Source organism: Amblyomma americanum, chromosome 4 (genome assembly GCF_052857255.1).
Source record: "Amblyomma americanum isolate KBUSLIRL-KWMA chromosome 4, ASM5285725v1, whole genome shotgun sequence".
Taxonomy (NCBI): domain Eukaryota; kingdom Metazoa; phylum Arthropoda; class Arachnida; order Ixodida; family Ixodidae; genus Amblyomma; species Amblyomma americanum.
Window position 1 is genome coordinate 96091198 of NC_135500.1, and position 25615 is coordinate 96116812.

Below are 25615 nucleotides of genomic sequence, written 5' to 3' on the forward strand. Positions count from 1 at the left end.
TAGCACCTCACCCTATCACCATTTAGTAACTGAATTAGTGTCCGAACTACTTATGTCGCTCACACAAAGAAGTTAGAAAATATGCCCAAAGAAAGCAAGAAAATGAAAGTTGATAGTACTGAGCAGACAAAGAAGAGCATATAGGAGCTCGTTAGGATACACCTATGAAAGTAGAGAGCAGCCATTAAAACCAAATAAGGCTGTGAAGTGTGAGAGCCAGGTAATGCTTTTGTGCAGCGAGGCAGAGAAGGTCGCGAAATTTATAAAAAGAACCTTGCAACAAAGAAACGAGAAGAGGAGAATCGAGAGAGAAAGACGAAATGTGAGGAGCGCGGTCGAGCGCATCAGGCTTCTGTTGCAGCTTCGTCCAATGGAATCCTGAGGCAAACAACATTAACAAGAGGAGACAGAGGTTGCAGAAGCAGTTCTTCCGTCGACGCGATACCCCTGCAGATTTCTACCTGGTCTCAAGCCAAGAGGTGGCGTCAGTCACCTGCACTCTGAGCCGCCTTAACCAGTGGAGCAAGCTCACGCTGACGTGGCATCGTATACCATCTGCGGTCATTCATCCTGGTGTCTCCACGATCAGCTGTCTGTAAATACACTGCATCCGACGCCTCAACTTCACGCCGCAAGGCATCAGTTGTCCCGGTAAACGCTTCCTGTTTTACGTGCTCAGGCTCTGAACTCATAATTGGATCACGTTGGACGGATGCATACATGAACTTTCCTTTTTATGACTGCCAGTATCATCAGTATGTGTGTTCCGCTCCACGGTTATGCGATCGATGTCCTCATTTTATATTAAGCTACTGAGGATCTGCATGAGTCGTCTTAATAGCATCTAGAACTTTCAAAGGAAAACTATGCATTATTCACAGAGGTGCGTAGCTTCGTTTTATGACTGTTTTAGTGTCGCTAATGAGTTGCGTAACTGCTCAGATAGGACTAAATTTTATTTAAACCGAATACAGTCATGCCACAAGTGGGATCCGTACGTTCTACGAATTATCTGCTATCTGAACAATTACGCAAATGATTTCTCCCTGTAATCAACACCGCCTTAAAAAAACGCTACATTTTTTGGTGCTTTCCTCGGTTTCAATGTCTGTTGGCTCCTTACGAAAGCACAGGTTGTGGTGGTGTGACGGAGTGATCACGCTAGGCAGACAAAAAGGAAGACAATCGGGGTTGCGTGGAGGTCATACCCGGGCGACCTTTCGGCCTTGACAAATCAAATCTCGGCGGTGGTGATAGTGACACGTGTTCCCGGCAGTCGTCGGAATCAGGATGCCCTTTGCTTTCGAGCACGCTCCATCTAAAGGCGACTTCGAACTTTCAAAGTAGCACGCCTAGAATGCCGTGAACGATCTTCAACATTGTAGGCGCTATCGTGCGTGACAGTGACCATTTCAGATAGATCTGATTGTATCCAAAGAGCGCACTATTGATAGCTCGCATCGCGTGACGCAAACCAGCAGCGATTAGCGAGGTACATTGGAGAAATAAACGAAATCTTTGCAGGGAATTGCTTTGCTCACTGGTTTGAAAACGATCATAAACAATGGTAGCATGGAGAGAGACTGTTTTTCCTCTTACGGTACGGCCCGTGCGAGCTTCGTAAACAGCTAAATAGAATTGCATTAGCTGGCTCCTGCTACGATGATGGGCTTTTCATGCAATAGACACGGAAATGCAATTCCTGAATGGTCCTTATATGTTCCACTGTTTCTTTTTCTTCAATTGCAGTTCACTTTACCCGCTTGTTTCTAGTGCGCGATGTGTGTATGCGTCTTTATTCCTGGGCAGGGGAACATCGTGCATGTTGTTGAGATTCAGGTAGCAGCATCCCACCGCTGCCACCAGTTGTTGGCATTCAAGTAGCGTGACTGGGCCGGAGAAGAGACGAGGACGATCGCAGGAAAAAAAACGTGGAAAACTTTATACAAGGACTATTTACATAATGTACAAGTAGGGCAAATGAAAGTGCTTCTCAGTAAAAAGAGCTTCTTAGCGGTCGGGAGTCTCTCCCACCAAAAGGGTATCCTCTCAAGAGGGGGGCTCTCCTCTGGTCCCAGACCAGCAGCTCGTTAAATACTCTTCGTATTCCCCAGATCCATAGCTGGGGAATGCAGTTCGAAGAATGATGTCCAATCACACGATGGCACTGATGGTACCACCCACGGCAGGGCAGTCCTGATGTTTCCTCGCAGCTCGGTCGAGGGAAAGTAAACAGGACCCGGTCACGTTGTCGTCCACACGGCCTCCAGGTGGGCGCGCACGTTTGTCCAGACCGCGCTCATGTCGACCCGGAAGGCGTCTGCGTAACACAGGAATGCAGGCTGTCTCCCAGCAGAGGTTGAAAGATATTGTACTGGTGACCGGAAAGCGGAACCTCTGTCGAAGGCGCGGCACTCGGGCAATTGTTAAACCCCAGCGTGACTGAAGAGGGCAACACTGATCTTGTACTTCGTCGCCTGATGACCGGAACGAATACGTGGGGACGCTATTGTCGTCGTTTCCTCTGTCAGTCCTGCAGTCACGTCTCCTTAGAGGGCTCACCCACCCTCGCGGTGGTCTTCAGGGAATCCTCCCCATGCCCCACTCCGCCGAATTCCACAGCCGGAAGGAAGCGCGAGCACAACAATGTAGACTTCCAGCACTTTCCCCTTATGCCTGGGGCACGGGAGTCTCACGATGTCCGTTTATTGCGGAGGTAGAACACACACACACACACACACACACACACACACACACACACACACACACACACACACACACACACACACACACACACACACACACACACACACACACACACACACACACACACACACACACACACACACACACACACACACACACACACACACACACACACACACACACACACACACACACACACACACACACACACACACACACACACACACACACGCGCGCGCACACACGCACGCACGCACGCACGCACGCACGCACGCACGCACGCTTCGAGTTTTTCCATGCCCTCTGCGACGCGCCCATAATCCCAACAACGTCTTACGACGTATGTTAAGTAAGATAACGTGGTGAAGCACGAAAAACTTCGGAGTTACTTAGCCACTGAGAGAAGAAAGCTGGTTTAGACAGAGCAACCAGCTTCAAAGGCAGCTGAGATTGAATGTACACAGTTCTTGAAAATCTACGTTGCAAGACAGTGATCCCTCTCTCACTTTCAACGGCACTTAGGCTGCACAATGGGTGCGTTGTTTAAAGGTCCTGTAAAAGATAAATGTTCATTTTAACGTGCGCGGGTTCTGACAACAATATACTACCTGATACGAGTTTAAAGGCTCCTATTCTTCCGTTTTTTGCGTTTTAGCTTGTGAATCAAAGTTTTGTCATAATTTAACGCCAATTTTTCTGCTTTCAGTTCGCAAACAGCTGCCACCACTCCTTTTATTAGCAGGGCAGTGTAATTATGACTTGCCGTTAACTACTAAGTAAAGCCCTCGGAAGTGTGAATGAAAGGTAACCAAATAACGTCACGGGGATCAAAAGCCGTTAATCACTGCATCCGAGAAACCTCACTTCAGCACTTTGTTTTCGCGGAGCAGCTTGTTCCCCGCCAAAGCATTGAATGCTTTGAATGCGTTAACATGGCACATTTGCGCTGCCAGCCGCCAAAGCTGCATACCTTTATAATAGTAGTGTATTGACAGTCTATACACTTCTTATGGGCTCTGTTGCATTCCTATATATATTTCCTTTTGTCTAATCGCAGTCTATAGACTGTCTATAAACGTAAGTCTAGTAATAGTGTATGGCCATACAGCTATAGATATTCTATAGACTGTCTATAGGATTTGTGCTGTCTCTAGGCTTTTCTCTATAGGGTTTGTCTATAGCCAGTTTATAGTTCTCACAGAAAGAAGTCTATGGACAGTCTATAGACTGTCTCAAAAAATTTTTGTAAGTGTAGGGGATCAACACCTACATTGCGCTCTTCTCCTGGCCTCTACACCCCCTCTCCGAATATCTCGCTTCATGTTACTCGACACATGTGGCCTCCCGATCGTATTGCAGACATGTTAATGGGAGGTGTTTAAACCAGCACACTGCTGAATAGCTAACGACCATGCCGGCGACTCATCGCCAGATTGTTAGCCAGCAAAACCAGTCAGTGTCAACCGGATCGTACAACGCCGAAAGCGTATTTTATCGTCGCACTTTCACTAAGCTGAATAAACGACGTCGGTTAATCACGGAACCTTCCCCGGTGCCTTGGCCGCGGATGGGAAGGCAGGTTGATACGCACTGGCCATGTGCCGTAAAGGCCGTCGTGTGAAACGGTCGACACCGGAAGCGGCCAAAGGTCGAGTACCAAGCCTCATTAGCATTTTCTTCGAGGGCACGCTTTGAAATACGGTTCTCTCCAACTGCTTTACGATGAGACAAAAGAAACACATGGGTACGATTGTTTAAACGTCTGTTGATGGAGGCGGCGCCTGAAACAATATGGAAGGCAGGTAGGTCCAGTCTTTTCTCCAGGGCAAAGTTAGTGATAACAGAGGGACCAATTGTGTGAATCGGTAGATCGGAACTTCTCAGTTCACGTCCGTCGTAAAATACCCTAGCAGTCATTAAGAGCAAATGAGCTCAAGGAGGTTGTACAGGAATGCCGAGCAACACATGACGATCCCCTTGAGCTTCTTAGGTGCTGATGACTATTCATCGATGCTAGCTGTACTTAACCCCCAACCCCTTCCTACATATTGTGCCAGCTCACTGCTTTAGTAATTATTTTACTAGTAAATTGGCAGAATAAGTAACGTGGTAAGGCGTTTTTCATTTTCTAATACTATGGTTAGATGTGCCTCGACGGGACCGACTTAAGCTTCAAAGAACTAATTTTTTACGCACCCACGAGGTAGCGGTGAGGCACGCTGTATAGAGAGAGAAAGAGAGAAAAATAGAGAGTATGCATTTGATTTTTAACTCTGGAAATTCTTGAACTTCCATGAAATTTTCAGCACATGAGCATTCTGCGCATCCCCTGCAACAAAATTCGGTCTGGGTCGTAACCGCGACAGTGTGTTCAGTATCAGTATACACCCTAACCAAAACTATAATGCCTGGTGGGCATGCATTTCAGATATCCTGCACTCATTTGGCTCTTCTGAAACGTGTTGAGACAAACTATATATGTTTGCACTGTCGGTTTTACCAAACTCTCTCGTGTCTGCACTTATGTTCAGAATGGAACGGCTGGCTTTGTAGCTACTTTTACGTTAAACTGCTGTCAAACTTGCGGATATGCTATGCGCACTGCGTTTCGACACTGGAATGAACGACGCAGAATGAGAAAGGAAAGGCGATGAGATCGACCACATTTATCGATGCATTTTTTGACAGTTTACAAATCGTTATCGAACCATTTTTAAGATCTCCCAATAATATAAAAACAAATCATCATTTTTTGCCATTTTATTTATTTTTTCCTTTTTGGTCATAACATCTAATCCCTTTGACACCAGAAGCATCACTATAACCCATGAAGCAGCGCATTCATTAGATGAAAGAATAGAAAAAATTTGAACTTACCTCTATGGACAACCTTAATTTCGAGCTTTCGAGAATATCTACCGCCTGTACTAAGAAGAATGCGCGATATTTTACGAACAGTCTTTAGTTGGTATACTCGGTGATAAGACCCGTTATGCTTTAGTGGTGTGTGCGAGGTCTCTTTCTTTAGGCTTCAGGCTAATACCTACCACCTACCCACATGGTTACATGAGAACATGGTGAAAAACAGCGAGTATTGAAAAACTAAGAAGGGGAAACACAACCAAGGAGTGTCACCGCAACTTTGTCTTCTTTCTACGCTCTGCTTTTTCTCATTCTCTGGTAGCTTACCGATTATAAATGAACGCGATCATTTTTACTCTTTCGTCATTTCTCAAACCTTACTAGTCCATTGACTTCGGCCATTAACCAATACTCCGTCTTTTACACCTTCATACCGTCTTTCATTGGAACACACTTCATGGTTCACGCTTTTTGAGCTTTCTATGCCCGCCGACTCTCACACACGGCTAGTTACGCTGTGCCACAATGTGTAGCGCATGCTCTAATCGCGTTCATAATCCCCTTCCGTCTCACCGGTCTCATCTCCAATCCAACACCCCCCTCACGAAGAAAGAATCTGGCTAGTTACAGCACGACCAGGCGCCTTTGCCAGTAACAACAGCCGGCGTGAAACGACCCTGGCGCTTCCTTGAAGAGATCCTAAAGATATAAATCCACTTCGCCTTGCACAGCGTTCCATTAAGGCCACGCGAAAGGGGATGCACCCCGCGTTTTTGTTGCCTGAAGCTACAAGGCGGTGGTTACGGAACCACGTCGTGACATTGCATCGCAGGCCTCTCAACTTAAGCGTCTGCCGACTTTATAAAACGTCCGACCATGTTCGAATGACGGAGTATTCTAAACCGGCAACTCCATCAACACTTCTTCGCGTATGTGCGGAGCGCCTGCGCGCCCAGCGCCGCGCCGCGACGGGCGTCGAAAAGGGGCATGCGCCTCCATGTCCCTGGTGCTGCCTCGTTCGCCCTCGCGAGCCGACTGCAAGAATTTCAAGGCGTGAAGGAAAAAGGTATGGGGGGAGGGGGCGCTGAAAAGACCACTTAAACCGCGAAGAAAAGTGGAGGAACCTGAAAGAGCCCCAAGTACAGTGTTCGAGAAGGAGTTGTAGTGGCAAGAGCGAAGCGGCTTTCGATGGGAGGCGCTGGAGCACAAAAAAGTGGTTGGCCGCGAGCGGCGCTGCAGTCGAATACTGGACGGGAAAAGCCGGCCGTCTGCGTTGCTGCGTCGTTGCATTCAGCGAGTTTGAGCGTAGTGGTTGGGTAACAGTGGCGCTTTAAGCTCATTGGGATAATAAAAGCGGGTAGGCGCGTCCCTCAGAGACATAAACACATGCAAAAAGTCTACGAAACGCGGGTACTACTCCACACCCAGCCGACCGTGAACATTTCCCCTGAGTGGGGCACCAGCTGAGGATGCATTGCCAACCAAAGGCACACAGAGCAAAAAACCATCTGGGGCAGGGAAAGTGCACTGCAGAGCAAATAGGCGGCCAGCGAACGCGGGCAAAGTTGATGAACAATTACAAGCGATGAGCAGTGAAGCTCGAGGAGGAGGTGAAATAAGATTGGCTAAATGAAATGGAGCTGAAAAAACTCGGAAATAGCACGAAACGAGGGTAAAACAAGAATGAAAGGGTGTGGACGAAGAGTAAAAGGAACGAACAGAGGTGTTGGAGAAGATAAAGCGAAAGGTTTGGATCGGTTTTATGGGGTTCAACCTCGGGTTTAACCTCGTAACCTGAGTCGCTATTGGGACAAGTGACTCGGGTTACGAAGGACGCCGTAGCCACTCTGGATAATTTCGAACCCCTGGGGTACGTTCTTTAATGTGCACTGACATCGCACAGTACACGTGTGCCTTTATAGCACTTCGCCTCCATCTAAATGCGACCGCTGTGGCCGGGATCCAACACGAATATTTCGGTCCAGCAGCCGAGCGCGCACTACAACCATTGATCAGTCATCACGGCGGCGAAAGAAAAGGGAAGCACGAAAAAAAATACAATAAAGCAAGTGCTCATTAAGCAGGAAAAAGAAGGCAATAAATGAAACTATGCGAAGAGACAAACGGATTAGAGACCTACGTCCGCCGACGCGGAAAGAAACGACATTTCCCTTTCTGTGAGAATGAGAGAGGGCTCGCTGATGCGGCAGAAGTAATTTGAATGGTTTCAGTTATTTCTTTGGTATGGCGGCCACTACTCGTGATCCCTTAGCAGCTCTCAAAGACTGGTAGGCAGCCGCAGTATCTACAGTGACACCATTAAGGCTTCCGCCCCGGTACCTTTGAATCACTCTATCGCTTGAGCACCAGTACAAAGTGGAAACGGGGCAGTTTTTTGCATATATGCATCATGTGAACATAACAGCTGTTAATTTATTAGTGAATACGTCCCATCTGAGAATGTACGTCCAAGCCCGAAATGAATGATCTATTAAAAGCGGAAGTTCGTTACGTTGTTAACTGCATCAAAATTGTTACTTTATAATTCTAAAATTGCATTTATTTGGCTTGTGGTTACGTTAATGTTAAACTTAGCTTTGAAAAACAGTCATTTCTAAGATTAGGCAGGAGTAACATGGAACTCAATTATAAGGTCTGCATTAATTAATTAGTAGTGAAAACAAAGCTTTGAGAAGCGAGTTCTAGAAGAACCAGTAACAGTATGGGTTGGCCATTATAATTAATGGCGCAACCTATTTAAGTGAACTTGAACAAAGAATAAGCACTGACACCATGGGTAGAAAATCGCGCACTATAAGGCTATTTGCATGAATGCTTGAATGGCCTTCATTAAATAGTGGGCGCCGTACTCCCATGCAGCTGATGCTACATCCGCCCGTTCCATCAGCCATTTAATGTCCAACAATGGAAGGGTAGCTGTAAAATCTCCTAGCAGCTTTATAAGAACGCCTTGAGCGCATGATATTTTAATAGCATTATAAAATTTTCACGAATAAAACTAGTCAGAACGGCGGTGAATTATTGCATAGGAAAAAAAAAACAAGGATCTGGTGTCTGGTGTTGTTAACCTCAACAAGTGAGCGAAACAGTAAAAGGCACTTGCGGACTCATCGTTGAAGAGCTATCCTATTTCGTGTGGAAGATATTCCACCTGACCTTCTTGAAAAAAAAATAATGAAACAAAACCCCGGAAACACCGAGAGTGGCAGTTGCTTTTTTTTTTCAAATAGAACAAACTTGCAGCCAAAAGTTGCAGGTCATCGTTTTACCATTCCAAGGGCAGCCCAGGATATCCTAGGGGGTGGCGTGCGTCGAAGGGGGAGTTAATTTTGGGGCATTGTTCCTCTTCAAGACAGAATAAAACGAACAAATTGCGGCATTGAGACAGCGACATATTGGTTTCACATCACGCAACGCAAAGATTAAGCCGCTTTGGTGCTTGTGAGCGAAAAAAATCAATTCCGCCAGGAACAGAAAGGAGCGGCCGGCATCCCTTGCCTCCCGTTGGCGCCGTCACAGAAACACAGCCACTGATTTCCAGTTGAAAGGTTAAAAAAATTATCCATTCGTTTTTTGCATCTTCATTGGCAGCCCAGCGGTGATGCCTTAAAAAAGAGATGGGATACTTATGTGATAACGCCATACAAACAACGCGACTGTCCTGTCGGCCCCTCGTAGCCGCGTGCCGACGACGCGCTGTTTCTGCTCGAGGAGTCTACGCCAGCGCCGCGTCGCGGCAACCGCTTGTAAAGCCTCACGGGGAAAGCGCCGCTTTTGCCAGTTCAAAACCTTCTCTGTAGCTCCAAGCCATGAAAAAAAAAAAAAGTCCCCGAGAGCCCCGCGGCCCTCCTATTGTTGTAAACCGGACCGTGCTTCCGACGCACCCGCAAGCGCCCAGCACAGGCGCGGATATCTGACATGTACAGATATCTGCGCCCCGCTCGCGCCTGCTCGCACCTCGCGCCTCGCTCATGCGCAGACAGACTCTAGCGTACGCCCGTGCGCGTAGGCGCCCCGCCCGTACGCCTAGCATACACATCTCTCCGAACTTTGCAGACTATGCCTATCCCTCTTAGTACTGTCTGTAGTATGGGGAACCTGCGCTGCCAAGGTGGCACTGCAATTCCACTGTTCCATTTGGTGACTCAAGACTGCTTTTGTCAGCCGCTTGGGCCGCTGCAAACGCGAGAACACATTCTGCGCGATTAGATACCCGCGTTTTGCTGACAGCATTCATTGCCTAGCTTCTCTCGGCGTAGCCCAGTTAGATGACGCACGGCACGTGCGCCTTCGACAGAGCGCGGTGGCTCACGCAAATAAGCGCCTGAAGGTGGCGCGGAAAAGTATTAATAGCACTACCCAAAACTGCTTGCTCTTCTCGATAGGCAGTGTGTTATGGCGCTGCAATCGCCACCGCAAACTTCAGCGCAAGTTCCCCATGAGAGGATGGGCATTACTGGTTCTGCACGCGGTTCGCGGTGCGTATGGCTTCGCAGAGAGACGCGTTGCGCGGAACGCACAAGCTCGCTTGCATTCCGTAACTGAGTGAACCTGACGGACTTCAACTCTGCTCGCATATCGAGAAGGGTCGCGGTGGGTGTGCAAGCGCTGCTGATTCTCGTCTTCGCGGCGTCTCGTCTGCGGCCGTGCAGAGTCCAGGTTCCCGCTTTGAAGGCACCGCAACCCCCGTCACGGAAGCAGCAAGAAGCCACGCGGTAGGCACACACGATGGTGTGCTTGTAAATATTCACGCCCAATAACATTCCTGTTATTCAAACATTTTTCTTCTCAATTGCATCCAGCATAGATAGTTATAGGAAACAATAAATAAAGACCGCAAGACCACAAGCTCCACTTTTTGAAGTAGGCCGTCGCGTAAGCTCCCAGCTTCTACTATTCTATCCGTATGCTGCTAGAATGCGGTAGTGAAACGGATCATGGTGTGCTACTAATATTATTTATATCTTACAAAACAAGCCACATTGCAGAGGAAGCTGAGAATTCGTATCAGGATGACAGGGCGAGGGTGGACGCAGCGTGAGCTTCTATGCAGCTGTGCTACCCTCTTCGAAGGAGGCTTTCAAAGAGTTTTAGTGTTTGTGCGATAGTGGCTTCCACCAGTTTATTGCAGTCCCATGCGAGCGTTTGCAAACAACAGATATTATGTTAAACTGTCTGTGCTGGTGAAAATTAGTTAAAGTATTTGCAATGTTTTTTTATTTATTTTGGCAAGCCCGTGAAGTGGGGGCATGAACCGTAATCACTTTTTTTTTCGTAGTTGCTTCGAAACGAAACAGCGTCTCTGTGTTGAGGTCGATGAAATTCAAAAAGCGCCTTCGACAACGCATTGAAGAGAGTATGCGTCGTTTTTTTTTTTTTGCTACGGTTAATCCTAAATGCGCTGATATTTGTGCGGAAGTATTTTCATTTATTGAGGCAAAATTAAAACTGCCATTTTCTATACTTATTGAAGGTACAGCACTTTTATGCGCTGGTTTGTTATGAGTCATCAAAGTTCCCCGCTTTTCAAACCTATTGCACGGTGCCCGAGATAACTTCTCAGGTTTTGTATTTCGTTTGCAGGTAAAACCACCTCCGAAGGGCCTACATCTGCATGCAGCATCAAATGCGCTTTGGACCCAACGCACTTAAGAGCCAGATTGATAACAAGCAGCTTCATGTTTCAAGCCGTAACATGATGACTGAGTTCTTTGTTACAAAGTCGACAAGCTGCCTTGTCCCATTAGCATGCAAGAAAACATCTGAAGTGCAGGGCTATCCGGCCGCAGCTATTCTGATGGCCTCGTTACTCCGAAACCTTTGGCCTCCGAAGTAATTTTCCAAAGCGGAAATGAGTAAAGCGCACTTAGTACCGTGCCACGAATGTACCTCGATTGGTACCGAGCATCTCAACCTTGGGTTTCTGAGTGGCCCTAGTCACGTTGCACACAATTCAGCCCCCCCCCCCCCCCCCCCCCCCCCCCCATGGAGGGTAATGAGTGTGCGCCATGCCTCCGAAGCCCTTATCACGTCCGAGCTACAACAGGGCCAACCTTTCGATTTCTTTTCTCGCATTCTCTATTCGCGACGTCAGGTCGGCCCCGATCGTACATTCTGCTTTCAATTGGTGTTTTGGCTGCAGACAACTTATGCCGACCTTGGACATTCTTTTCACACGCCTTCAATGCACCTTTTCAGACGACGCTTTGTCAAGGCTAACTCGGATAGGCGACGCTACCGACAGCACCGTTCATTTCCCCCAGTCTGCTTAGCGCTTAAGGAGACCTCGAAGGCCGTGAGTTGGGCAGACGACCGCCTCCTCTTGTGTCTGCCGTCTGCTCTCTAATCCACGTTCCCTTTCCCTTTCCTTTCTTTCATTCGCAGCGGCCGCCTTCCTCCTGCAACTGCTCCAGAACGCGCCACAAGTGGCGGGCGTGACCCAGACTCAGCTGCTACTGGCGTCTCTCGTCTGCGCTGTCCGGCTGGATGACCGGTTAGGAGGTGCGCGTCCTGGAAAGCAAAAAGAGCGAAGCGCCGTCATTTGGCGCGGGGAAGGTTCCAAGCGGACTTCTGTAGACACATGAATTATGGCACGTGTGCATAGCGTCTTCCGGGCTGACTGGCCTTGAGGAACGCCTCCACGTTCCTTCAGCCTTCGCGGCTACCACGGGTTACCTCTGAATGAGTGGGCGCTGCTTTGTGTGCAAATAAAAGCTTTGGCATTGAATGGTTTGATGGCGAATTCTGGCATTTCAATTGGCTGTCCTCTATACTTCCATTTCGATCAGGTACGTCGTCACAGCTTCGGACGTCCGCCTGTTTTACTCACAGTGCTAGAACCACAACCGTTCTATCCTTACACGACTACATGCACAATGTACTTGAACACACTGAACTCATTTCAGAAAGTCAGGGGTGTAGACCGTTTAGTACCTCTCGAACGCATGTGTAAGCGAATTGCTCTGGTTCGTGTATTACCGGTATATCCTGGGTGATAAGGAAGCAATCTAATGCGCGCACGGCGACCCAACGTACCAAGAAGGGTGGGTTTGCGCCGGTGCAACGGGGCGCTTTCTTCTCTAACCACAATGCCTATATATAAGCGAGCAGTTTTGCAAAAGGCTGCGCACGTAATTATCACGGTCACTTGGGATACCTGAACTACTATCCTCATCAATATCATCATAATTATCCTAACAACGTCTACTGCGGACCGAAAGCCTTCGCCAGCTTCTCCCATCTTGCCCCCGCGAGCTTCCTAATCTGATCCGTCTACCTGACTATTTCCCATCCACTGCTACGCTTACCTTGTCTTGGATCCATTCCGCTACTCTTAACTACCATCGGTTAGCTTCCCTTCACCTTACATGCCCACTTCTTCTTGGTTTCAGCTGATGTACTACTAACTGGCATTCGTTCCCTGGCCGATTTTGGTCTCTTCATGTTCCTTGACATTACAACTGTAACTCTTTTTTCTATAGCACGCTGCGTTGTGCTCAGTTGAATTTCAAGCCTTTTCTTTCTTCAGGTTTGGTCCCTATAGGCCAGTACTGGTAAGATGCAACTGTTACATACAGTGCTCTCTTTACATTCTGATAAGTCTTTTTTCATTACCTGGGGGTACCAGTAAAATTCACTTAGACGCATTTCTTATGCTCCTGGTTATTGCACTATCGTGGTCCATATTTGCGGTCCTAATATAGAACACCGCCACGCTGAAGAAGCGCCCCCTGCAAAACTATACATAGGGCCTTAATTCAGATGTGCAGGGCTTACCTATAAGGCTGTAGCAGTTCAAATGCAGAACGCATTCCAATCGAAGAAAAACGTAGGCGGAAGTGAAGTGGGGAGCTGAAGTCTCCATATTTACTAGGACAGGACTAACTGAACATCGGAGGAAGAGGTCAATGTCCTGCAATGTATTATCCTTCCTGCGAACGATGGTTACAAATTCAGCTGAGTGCTCTTGCGCGTCTCGTTTTGTTCACCTCCCACGGTAAGCTAACGAAAAGAACGCGCGCCTCGTATTTTTCTTCATTCTTTTTTTTCTGCAGTTGACACGAATTTGCGCAGTGTTTCCCTTGTACAGCTACTAGCTCCGCATACGCAAGGGGCATACGTGCCTGTGCTCTCGTCTGCACCTTGTTCACATCTGTGACGTACAGGTCCAGGTTTAAGGGTGTTAATGAAGTTAAGCGCCTCGCAACAAAAGTACAACTGTTGACGCCCTCACCCATCACAACACCCTTCCCTCTTCTCTTCCCCTACCTCACATGCTCACAGCAGACCATAGCCTCCTCCTTAGAGGAGGCTATGGCCAGACAATCGTCTCCATTTTTCTGAATAAACTTTCTTTCTTTCTCTCTCTCTCTATCCCCAACCGGAGACCACAGTGCGTGGGCACTTCAGCGGGTAGCACGAGCCCCACTGACTTGTCTGTGAATGAAAACAAGGAAATTAATACGATAGGCTTACTACTTGCAAGTAAACGCTCGCCTATTAGTGCTGAAAGCTAAACTACACGCGAGAATTCCCTTTCTTCGTCTTTGTCTCCTGCTTTTTTTAACCTTCTTTTTGGCTCCTGCGAATCCAGGCTTATTTTATTTCGTACTATAGATTTTTTCCAAATACTGATGTCCCTTGTCCCCGCGGAGGGTGTCTAACTTCGCCGGACTGGAAAGAAGAAAAAAGAAAAGAAAGGAGCCTGCACGCGACACCAGGATGACAGCCCAGTCGTTGCGCAGCCGTCGGACAGTTTCCTCGCTTTGTTCTGGCGCCATTTTTCGGTTTCTCCCAGCCGTGAGACTAATTCGCGCGGTGCCTCCATAAGCACCTGCCTGCTCCAAGTAAGCTCCTTGAAGCCGCACGTGTGCTTTGTTCAAATAGGCGGATTCCCACCATACTTAGGTCATACAACACCTGGATTCCTTTCTGTTTGCCCAGTCGGCAAAGTTTTGTTTTAGTAGGCAACACCGAGAGCCGCGCGAACAATTCTTTAAAGCTAGCGATCAAGGCGTCGGTTTTAAAAAAAATCCCCTACGCTTCCCACCGGCGGCATGTGGTTGTTTTTCCTTCTGTTTTTCGAATCAATTATCCTTAGGCGATAAAATATACACTAATAACCTCCACTGATCAACACCGCAAATTTAAAAAAAAATCCCCTATGCTCCCTGGTTTCTGTGGCTGTTCACTTCTCTCATACACATGTATATATACATATTTATGAAGCCAGCAGGCACCGAAACAATGGCACAGGGCAATGTTTCTTTTTTTATTTGTAGTGTCAATCAATTGCGGAATGAATAATACTTCAATTAACCTGTCGCTTAAAGAAAATTATTTATAAAACAGCAGAAAAAACAACCATGCCGCCGGTGGGATCCGAACCCACGACCTCCGAATACCGCGTCCGGTGCTCTTACCAAATGAGCTACGGGCGACGGCTGTCCAATCTGCTGCTTTCGTGGGTATTTATGTTTTGCGTGTAAGCGAACGTTGAGAGTGTTCACCAGCGCCACCGTATATATATATATATATATATATATATATATATATATATATATATATATATATATATATATATATATATATATATATATATATATATATATATATATATATATATATATATATATATATATATATATATATATATATATATATATATATATATATATATATTGACTGAACACAGAGGCCAACGTTTGCAACAATGTATTTGACGTTTCGGCCCCGTAGAACAGCCTTCATCCGAATGACAGAATAGGAATGGAGGACACAGAATATGACGGCGGGTGCACAAAAAAACGTACAAACATACAATGCACAGAAGATTAAAAACGTAACACACACGTGACTAAAACGAGATATGTAGGTACACGAATGTGGGTCACAATAGCTGAACAGGAGGGGTACGTTGCAAAATTTAGTGCGCTAACAATCTTAGCTACAGAATGATTAAACAGATGATTAAACGTGTGATGCTTACAGTCCAAAGATGAGAAACCAGAATTACTGGAGAGCAAAACTTAAGAAGCGAGAAGTTGTACAATCTAACAACACACAAAAAACACACGGTCACCAAAAAAACATGGTCACGATAAAGCAGCATAAACGGTGACAGTATTATATTTTATTACATCCTGACAAAACTCATCACGCTATCTGCCTGTTCTGTCCGAGCACAAAAAAAGAAATAAGAAGCATACCCATGCTGCGATGTAAAAAGATGAACGTGGCGATATTTTAGCTACATGACGCAGCGGCAAGTTTAACATACAGGTGCGAGAGATTCACGTGGCATACTGTGAGTGTTAAGATGATAGTTCAGACAAATCAAGACGCGAGAAATTTTGCACAATCTTGGAAACACACGAACACAACCAGCAGCATAAACAGTAGCGTGCATATCTATTATTACCAGTGAAAGAAAACCGTGGCTCTAGTTGCCTGTTTGAAAAAAAAAAGCGAAAAAACGAAAACGTGCGGTGCCATATGCATGAAGAAAAAGCACGAACTGAATAGCACTAACATCGGTGGATATCAGGGTGTTTGAATTGGTAAGGTGCTGAATTTCCCCGTGCTTTCGTTCAAACCAGAAAATACTGATTAAATTTATAGATCAGGAAATACTCTCTGATTTCTCGGCCGTGATTAGACTGAAATGCAGATTCCAGAATATTAGCTGTACTATGATCAAATGAATGACCTGGGAGCTGAACATGTCTTGATAGGGGCAGCTTTGGAAGGGATTTAACACGGGCTCTGTGGTTATTGAAGCTTAACCTAAAGGGGTTTCAGTCTGGCCTACATACTGAAGGTTGCATGTGGTACACTGCAGTAGGTAAATGACGTTCGCACTATCACAGGTGAAGTCACCCTGAATTTTTAAATGAAAGTTAAAACCTGTACTGCTGACTGTCTGGGAAGTAGTCATATGCGGACAAACTTTACAGCGGCTCTTGTTGCAAGGGTGGCAGCCTGTGGGTTGCGGAGCACTAGTTTTTGAAGAAGTTAGTATGTCCCGTAGCTTTCTCGATCTTCTATAAACAGCCCTTGGTGGCTCTACGAATATTTACTTCAGGTGAACACTTTGCATGAGAATATTATAGTGTTTTTTTTTAAGATTGCCGAAACTTTTCGTGCGGATGCAGAATGAGTGAGGACAAGGTTGATATTCGAGTAGGAAGTATCTGGTTTTTCTTTAGCTAGTAGAATCCTTCGGGATTGTGTATCTGCGCACTCTAAGGCGTCATGGATCAGCTGAGGGGGTAATTTTTTTTTATGAGCGCACTACGATGTATGACACAGTTGCTTTTAAAGTCAGATTGTTTCGAGCAGACATGTTTGAACCGAAGTGTTTGACTGTAGGGGATGCTGGTTTTAACATGTTTGACAAGGCTACTATCAAAGTCCAAATATTGCCGGCGGTCAGTAGGTTTTCGGTGCACCGTTGCAGTCAATCTGTCTTCGTGAAGCGAAACGGTGACGTCAAGAAAATTCACTTTACATCTAGAGTACGTATGGGAAAATTATATAGAATGATGCAGGTTGTTGAAATCGGCTATAAATGAAAGCAGCTCGGCTTCTCCATGGGGCCAAATAAGAAATATATCATCAATGTAACCCCTGTAGTAAAATGGTACTCATGACTGGCTTTTCAAAAATTCGGTTTCCAACAAACCGATAAATATGTTCGCATAATTAGGGCCAAAGCGCGTGCCCATAGAAGTCCCACTAATTTGAATATAATGCTTTCCCTCCGACCCAAAGCTATTATGTTCTAATATCAGTTTAAGTAAGGTGGCCAATGTACAACTGTCAACTATCATTTCAATGCGGGCTTCATTGTAGACGGTCACGACTGCCCGGATACCATCTGCATGCGGAATGTTCGTATAGAGTGAAGTGACGTCGAGAGTGACAAGAAAAGAACCCTTAGCAATGACAAGATCAATTATATCGGAGAGGAAGTTAGTAGTGTCCTTTATGTAGGACGGAAATGGGGGGGGGGGGGGGGGGGGGGTTCTATTAGTTAGCGTGTCGACGTAACGGGATAGTTTTTCCGTAACAGTGCCGACACCTGAAACGATGGGTCGACCCGGAATGTTTACTTTATGAATTTTTGGTAACGAGTAGAATTTACCAGCCACCGGGCTAAGCGGAATGATTGAGCGAAAAACGTTTTCTGTAATTTGGTTATCCTCATACAGGTCTAGCAATCTATTCTTGAGAATTTCGTTGAACTGATTTGTGGGGTCATAATCTAGAAGTCGATAAAAAGAACCGTCTGCTAGCTGCCTGTGGGCCTCTGCGACATAATCACTCTTGTTCATTACAACCACAGCTCCATCCTTGTCAGCAGGCTTAATGATGATTTCATTACAGGATGCTAACTGTTCCATTGCTTTAGTTTCGCGAACTGAAAGATTACGGTGGAAAGGTACCTTACTCTTGTACAGTTGTAAAATATCTTTTTGTACAGCACCAATATACAACCCTAGGCAGTTGTCCCGCTGTGTTGGAGGAGCCCAGTGCTTGTAAGATGGCAATGCATTGCGAGGGGCGTTAGAATTAGGTTTGTCATAACAAAATTCTCGTAGGCGCAGGCTGCGGGCAAAATTGTCCAAATCTTTCGGCAGCTGGAACTGGCTGTAGCCGCCTGTAGAGGGGCAAAAAGTAATGCCTTGGGACAACACGTTGTTTTCTTCCAAGGTTAATTGGTAAGCAGAGAGATTTATTACGGCCCATTTATCTTCACCGCTAATTTCTTTGTTGATGGCAGGCACTACCGAGAAAACAGAGCGGCAATCTGCGGCGTTTGAATAAGGAGCGAATTCATAACCATTAAGTTGTTGCTGAGGAAAAGATCATTCCATGTTGTCACGAAGTAACTTTCTTGTTTTTTAATGCGCAAACTTCATTTCGTCTTTTTGTTTCATATTTTTCTAATGCAGCTGATTGGACACAACCAAGTTTGAAATGAGAGCGCATTTGGTTCTATTTGTTAACAAGCACTTTTTTGGAAGAGCCATAGTGCTGTAAGACAACACTGGTTAGTTCAAGTGAAACGGTCGTTAGTATTGTGTTCCACTTTGTTTTATTTCTGACGGACATTTCCTGTATAGCAGGTTTTGCTGTTAACCGAAGGCCCTTCGGGGCGATTGAAGCTGCCAAGTAGGTGCTAAGGGTGGAAATATGCAAATCATGACGAATACGTTTTTTCGCAAGTTTTCTAAGCTTTAGAAATCCGAGTGAAGAAGACGTAGATTCCCAGTTACCGCAAAATGACGTGGCTAGTCAGTCTTGCTGCCCAGGCCGGGAGGAGTTCCGATTGGTGCTGCGGATGTTGTGGCGGCTGCCTTGGGATGTAGCAGTGGTAGTCCGAAGTGCTGCTCTGGAGCGTGGCTGAGGCTTAGAGGTGGTCGACGAGCTGCTCGAGGCTGCAATAGGTCCTACAGTTGCATATGGTGGGTGAGTCGAAGGCGCACTCGTTGACAGCAGTATGTCAGACGAGGAGTTCCTTGAACGTGGGGTTCTCTGGGCTGAAGAAGCTACTGGGTTTTCATTCGGTGGCTGAAGTGGTGTCTTGATCGTCGAGGTTAGGTTACTAGTGCGGCTAGTAAAAGGGCAGTTGCTGCGACTTGTGGCAACAGAAGTAGCAGTTGTGGCGGCAGGCAAGTTGTTGGGAAGATGCGTTACGGAGACAGTGGACGCTACTGTAGGAAATTCGTTGATACTGGACGGAGGAGCAGGAGGCTGGTTTTTCGAGGAAGGGACACTAGAAGTTGGACTTGATGAAAAACTGGGGCTATGTGGCTGGTTGCGTGGAAGAAGAGTTTTAGCACCTGAAATTTCGGTGCACAGTTGAGGAGCATGTGCAGGTGCGCATTCATTCCAGGAAGGTGAAGATTTGTTGCAGAACGGCTTGAAACAGACCTCTCTGAGAAGCCTCGCAAGTAGTGCAACGCCTTGGAAATTTGGGTGCAGGCCCCACAAATCAGTTCAAAGAAATTCTCAAGAATAGATTGCTAGACCTGTATGAGGATAACCAAATTACAGAAAACGTTTTTCGCTCAATCATTCCGCTTAGCCCGGTTGCTGGTAAATTCTACTCGTTACCAAAAATTCATAAAGTAAACATTCCGGGTCGACCCATCGTTTCAGGTGTCGGCACTGTTACGGAAAAACTATCCCGTTACGTCGACACGCTAATAGAACACCCCCCCCCCCCCCCATTTCCGTCCTACATAAAGGACACTACTAACTTCCTCTCCGATATAATTGATCTTGTCATTGCTAAGGGTTCTTTTCTTGTCACTCTCGACGTCACTTCACTCTATACGAACATTCCGCATGCAGATGGTATCCGGGCAGTCGTGACCGTCTACAATGAAGCCCGCATTGAAATGATAGTTGACAGTTGTACATTGGCCACCTTACTTAAACTGATATTAGAACATAATAGCTTTGGGTCGGAAGGAAAGCATTATATTCAAATTAGTGGGACTTCTATGGGCACGCGCTTTGGCCCTAATTATGCAAACATATTTATCGGTTTGTTGGAAACCGAATTTTTGAAAAGCCAGTCATCAGTACCATTTTACTACAGGGGTTACATTGATGATATATTTCTTATTTGGCCCCATGGAGAAGCCGAGCTGCTTTCATTTATAGCCGATTTCAACAACCTGCATCATTCTATATAATTTTCCCATACGTACTCTAGATGTAAAGTGAATTTTCTTGACGTCACCGTTTCGCTTCACGAAGACAGATTGACTGCAACGGTGCACCGAAAACCTACTGACCGCCGGCAATATTTGCACTTTGATAGTAGCCATGTCAAACATGTTAAAACCAGCAGCCCCTGCAGTCAAACACTTCGGTTCAAACGTATTTGCTCGAAACAATCTGACTTTAAAAGCAACTGTGTCATACATCGTAGTGCGCTCATAAAAAAAAAATTACCCCCTCAGCTGATCCATGACGCCATAGAGTGCGCAGATACACAATCCCGAAGGATTCTACTAGCTAAAGAAAAACCAGATACTTCCTACTCGAATACCAACCTTGTCCTCACTCATTCTGCATCCGCACGAAAAGTTTCGGCAATCTTAAAAAAAAACACTATAATATTCTCATGCAAAGTGTTCACCTGAAGTAAATATTCGTAGAGCCACCAAGGGCTGTTTATAGAAGATCGAGAAAGCTACGGGACATACTAACTTCTTCAAAAACCACTGCTCCGCAACTCACATGCTGCCACCCTTGCAACAAGAGCCGCTGTAAAGTTTGTCCGCATATGACTACTTCCCAGACCGTCAGCAGTACAGGTTCTAACTTTCATTTAAAAATTCAGGGTGACTTCACCTGTGATAGTGCGAACGTCATTTACCTACTGCAGTGTACCACATGCAACCTTCAGTATGTAGGCCAGACTGAAACCCCTTTAGGTTAAGCTTCAATAACCACAGAGCCCGTGTTAAATCCCTCCCAAACCTGCCCCTATCAAGACATGTTCAGCTCCCAGGTCATTCTTTTGGTCATAGTACAGCTAATATTCTGGAATCTGCATTTCAGTCTAATCACGGCCGAGAAATCAGAGAGTATTTTCTGATCTATAAATTTAATCAGTATCTTCTGGTTTGAACGAAAGCACGGGGAAATTCAGCACCTTACCAATTCAAACACCCTGATATTCACCGATGTTAGTGCTATTCAGTTCGTGCTTTTTCTTCATGCATATGGCACCGCACGTTCGCGTTTTTTCGCTTTTTTTTTTCAAACAGGCATCTAGAGCCACGGTTTTCTTTCACTGGTAATAATAGATATGCACGCTACTGTTTATGCTGCTGGTATTGCTCGTGTGTTTCCAAGATTGTGCAAAATTTCTCGCGTCTTGATTTGCCTGAACTATCATCTTAACACTCACAGTATGCCACGTGAATCTCTCGCACCTGTATGTTAAACTTGCCGCTGCGTCATATAGCTAAAATATCAACAGGACTTGTCGGGCTAGTTGGTTGATCATAATGCAAAAAAGACGAACTGCGCAACAAGAACACGGACGAAAGGGAGGCAGACACACAGGGAGGCAGACACGTTTATCTTTTTACCTCACTGCACGGGTATGCTTCATATTTATTCTTTTCTTGTGCTCGGACAGAACAGGCAGATAGCGTGATGAGTTATTTTGTCAGGATGTAATAAAAGATAATACTGTCACCGTTTATGCTGCTTTATCGTGACCATGTTTTTTTGGTGACCGTGTGTTTTTTGTGTGTTGTTAGATTGTACACCTTCTCGCTTCTTAAGTTTTGCTCTCCAGTAATTCTGGTTTCTCATCTTTGGACTGTAAGCATCACACGTTTAATCATCTGTTTAATCATTCTATAGCTAAGATTGTTAACGCACTAAATTTCGCAACGTACCCCTCCTGTTCAGCCTTTGGGACCCACATTCGTGTACCTACATATCGCGTTTTATTCACGTGTGTGTTACGTTTTTAATCTTGTGTGCATTGTATGTTTGTACGTTTTTTGTGCACCCGCCGTCATATTCTGTGTCGTCCATTCCTATTCTGCGTGCGTGTGTGTGTGTGTGTGTGTGTGTGTGTGTGTGTGTGTGTGTGTGTGTGTGTGTGTGTGTGTGTGTGTGTGTGTGTGTGTGTGTGTGTGTGTGTGTGTGTGTGTGTGTGTGTGTGTGTGTGTGTGTGCGTGTGTGCGTGCGTGTGCGTGCGTGTGCGTGTGTGCGTGCGTGTGCGTGCGTGTGTGCGTGTGCGTGCCTGTGTGCGTGTGTGTGCGTGTGTGTGCGTGTGTGTGCGTGTGCGTGCGTGCGTGTGTGTGTGTGTGTGTGTGTGTGTGTGTGTGTGTGTGTGTGTGTGTGTGTGTGTGTGTGTGTGTGTGTGTGTGTGTGTGTGTGTGTGTGTGTGTGTGTGTGTGTGTGTGTGTGTGTGTGTGTGTGTGTGTGTGTGTGTGTGTGTGTGTGTGTGTGTGTGTGTGTGTGTGTGTGTGTGTGTGTGTGTGTGTGTGTGTGTGTGTGTGTGTGTGTGTGTGTGTGTGTGTGTGTGTGTGTGTGTGTGTGTGTGTGTGTGTGTGTGTGTGTGTGTGTGTGTGTGTGTGTGTGTGTGTGTGTGTGTGTGACGGGGAAGAATATATCTACAAGTATTAACGGTAGCTGAGACAGCTGTGCGCAGCGGCCGAGCGGACCAAGAGAGTTTTATATTGGGGGAAGGGGTTTGGCGAAAAGCATAAATTTATTGATACTTTCTTCAGTCATGTTTTTTTTTTTCACCGATTAATATCGTTCGTGATGCCAGGACCCCTAGCTGGGCAAAAATGTTAGTCGTCGGTTCTCGTATGAAAGGCACGGCTGACCGATGATGAAAACGGAAAAGTCATAATCAGAGAAAGAAGCATTACAAAACGTGGTCCCGAGTCCCTTGTATTTGTTTATTTCCATTGCCCAGCAGTGCGAACGAGGCGAAAATCCTGCTACGAACTTATCATTCGATTCTTCTTAGCGTAGACTGTTTAACCTCGCAAGTCTTTCTATTACTTTTTTTGTTCAGTTTCTCTTCGCAATGTATGCAATGCATTGCTCAGGGTTGAATTTCAATGCATTGTAGGCTTGTCTCCTTCTTACGATAAATACATTAAGCTGCTCCCTTCTCTATACGTTCTTTGCTCCTGGATGAGTGCGAGAGGACTTTATGGCGAAAAAAAAAACAAAGCGAAAGAGGCTCTTGTAGAGACCGTAGCTCTCATTACTATAACAGCGAGGAATTGAGCGAGACGAATGCCTGCAGCATATATAAACGACAGTTGCAAGGGTTGCAAGGGAGCGATTTATGGGACACCCCTATGGAGGTTTTTATTGTGGTCCTCTGTTTGAGTGGCAAAGAGTGCGAAATTATAATGAATACCAGTCGCTCTCTTTTCTTTTTCCCGTGGAAACATACGCTACTAATTAAAAATATTCTTTACTTTTCCTATTACCTGAATTGAACAGGCCTTTCTGGCATAAAGCACTGGTGTAGATGGCAGCGGGCGACGGTCTTCAAAGCCTGCATATGTTAATCTTAATAGGAGTTTGCAGCCAGGCTCCAGGAGCGAGCTGAACGTTTGCAAGTTCTTTTTCGAAAGTGTTACGGTAAATGTGGCACTGCGACTCACATGGTAAGTGCAGTGGGCGTGAGTGATTGCCGCTCGCTTTTTCGAAAAGGATCCTCTCCACGTTTCATTGTCCAGTACAGCCCGCTGCCGTATTTCACTCAAGGTCACAAGGTTCCACAGATTACTCCAGGCCAGTTTTAATTGTCAGTTACATTGGGAGGAATGACCAGCAGCGCTTATACTGAAGAACTAAAGAGACTGTGAATGAATGAATCAATGCCTAGCTCTGCTGCAGAGTAATACGTCCCGGTTCTAGCGCTTTTATCGTTTGTGTCTGTATTTGTTAACCCTTCATTTTCGGGTTCTCTTTCTTTTGAGATTTGATGGGGTAAAAAATGGGCGATATTATTTTCTGAATCTGCAAAACGCTTCGGAATTTCGGGTTTATGGGGTATTCCTTTTATTTATTTTTTTACAGCGAACGATGATTTGTTATGAACGCTCATTTTGGTGCGAGACATAACGTCGTATATTTCTTGCTCGTCATTAGCTAAAGCGATGTCTAAATGAAAAGTTCCACTAAAGCACTAAAAAACTTAAACAAATAAAATATTTCTTGTTCTCGCATTTATTACCATTGTTTCGTCGCGTGCATAACCATCCCTTCAACCCTTCTGGTAACGTGCGAGACCTGCCTGTCTTTGTTTACTTTGAGAACAGACATTCAACAACACAGCGATCATTTTATACGCGCAACAACATTGGTACAGGATATCTTTAGCGTATTGATAAAATAATGTAAATAAGGCAACTGATCAAGTGCCACCTTTCATGTCGCTTCTTCAGCTATGTGCACTGGGAAATACGTTCTCTGGAAAGCGTATTTTCGGGTAAAACTCGTGTTTAACCCGTTTTATGAAGCTGTTCGGAGTCTGAGAACCGTGTAAAAACAGCTGGTTTTGCTCGAAAGCGAACGGCCCTATACTCATGGTATTGCTCGAGCTAAACCATCGCCTGTGAAACCAACTGCCTTTTTTAAAATTTCTCGTCGGTTGCTTACCAGGGCCCCTGTAAATCACTGTACACCAAGGTGCTCCAAGCCGTACGTTGTAATTACTGTTCCATGCTTTCAAAGCAGACTTAATCACGTGAAAAGGAAAAATATAAGAAATAAATGGGGGTTCGGTTCCTTCGAAGTAAGCTCAATGTCCAGTATTGAAACATTGTTTCAGACTTCCTGCTTCAGCGTAATCATAGTAGCATCGTAAAGTTGCGCGCTTTGCGAAGAGCAGCCTCCGAGAAACTTACTATTTACTTCAGGGGGGTATCTGGAAGTCCCAAGGAGTGACCTCTGTTTTAATTGATTTTTAATAGCCGCTGGCGAAAGCGCGGGCCGCATGGAAGTTTGTGCTGGGGTAAAATCCAGCCGCCTTGTGGATGGATGTAAACATTTTTATTGGGGCAAAAGAAAGGCCGCCTGGGTGGCCTCCTATTGGTCCAGTTGTACACAGGCGTGAGCTTCACGTAGGGTACGGTCCACCAGCCATTTCTGGACGACGCGCTGAGCGGTTATATAAATAAAATTGGAACGATACAGAGAAGATTAGCATGGCCCCTGCTGAGCGGTTCGCAAAGCAACCTCCCAGGAGGATTGAGTGGGATGAGGGAAAGGTATTTCCACTGATTCTGGGATGGTCACCTTTCCAGAAGTGACGATCCTAATTGTCCGTCTTCGTGAGGTGCTATTGACAATTGTCTTTACTGATAGATTTTCTGCTTTGTATCGGCGTTTTTTCATGAGACCAGCTGCCATAATGACACCAGCTCTGTCTAGAAAAACAGAGGTAGGGTTTTAACGTAGTTAACAGAGTAGAGTGCGAAAGCATAAGTTCATTCTTCGCCTCTTCTCT

At 45.8% G+C, this 25615-nt stretch overlaps 1 long non-coding RNA gene and 1 pseudogene across 4 annotated transcripts in view; both read left to right on the plus strand.

Moving 5' to 3' along the window:
• LOC144130267 (uncharacterized) overlaps window positions 1–12322 on the plus strand; it is a 30263-nt gene extending 17941 nt beyond the window's left edge. The window contains exons 1-3 of one of the 4 annotated variants that reach the window (XR_013314040.1): window positions 4465–4508; window positions 11788–11884; window positions 11974–12322. This is a non-coding gene — a long non-coding RNA (uncharacterized LOC144130267). Of the gene's footprint in view, window positions 1–4464; window positions 4509–6230; window positions 6635–11787; window positions 11885–11973 lie in introns of those variants that run through there. The other 3 variants (XR_013314038.1, XR_013314039.1, XR_013314037.1) reach the window with 3 other exon arrangements.
• Window positions 12323–25260: 12938 nt separating this feature from the next.
• On the plus strand, window positions 25261–25324 carry LOC144130765 (U6 spliceosomal RNA; annotated as a pseudogene).
• The last annotated feature ends 291 nt before the right edge of the window (window positions 25325–25615 follow it).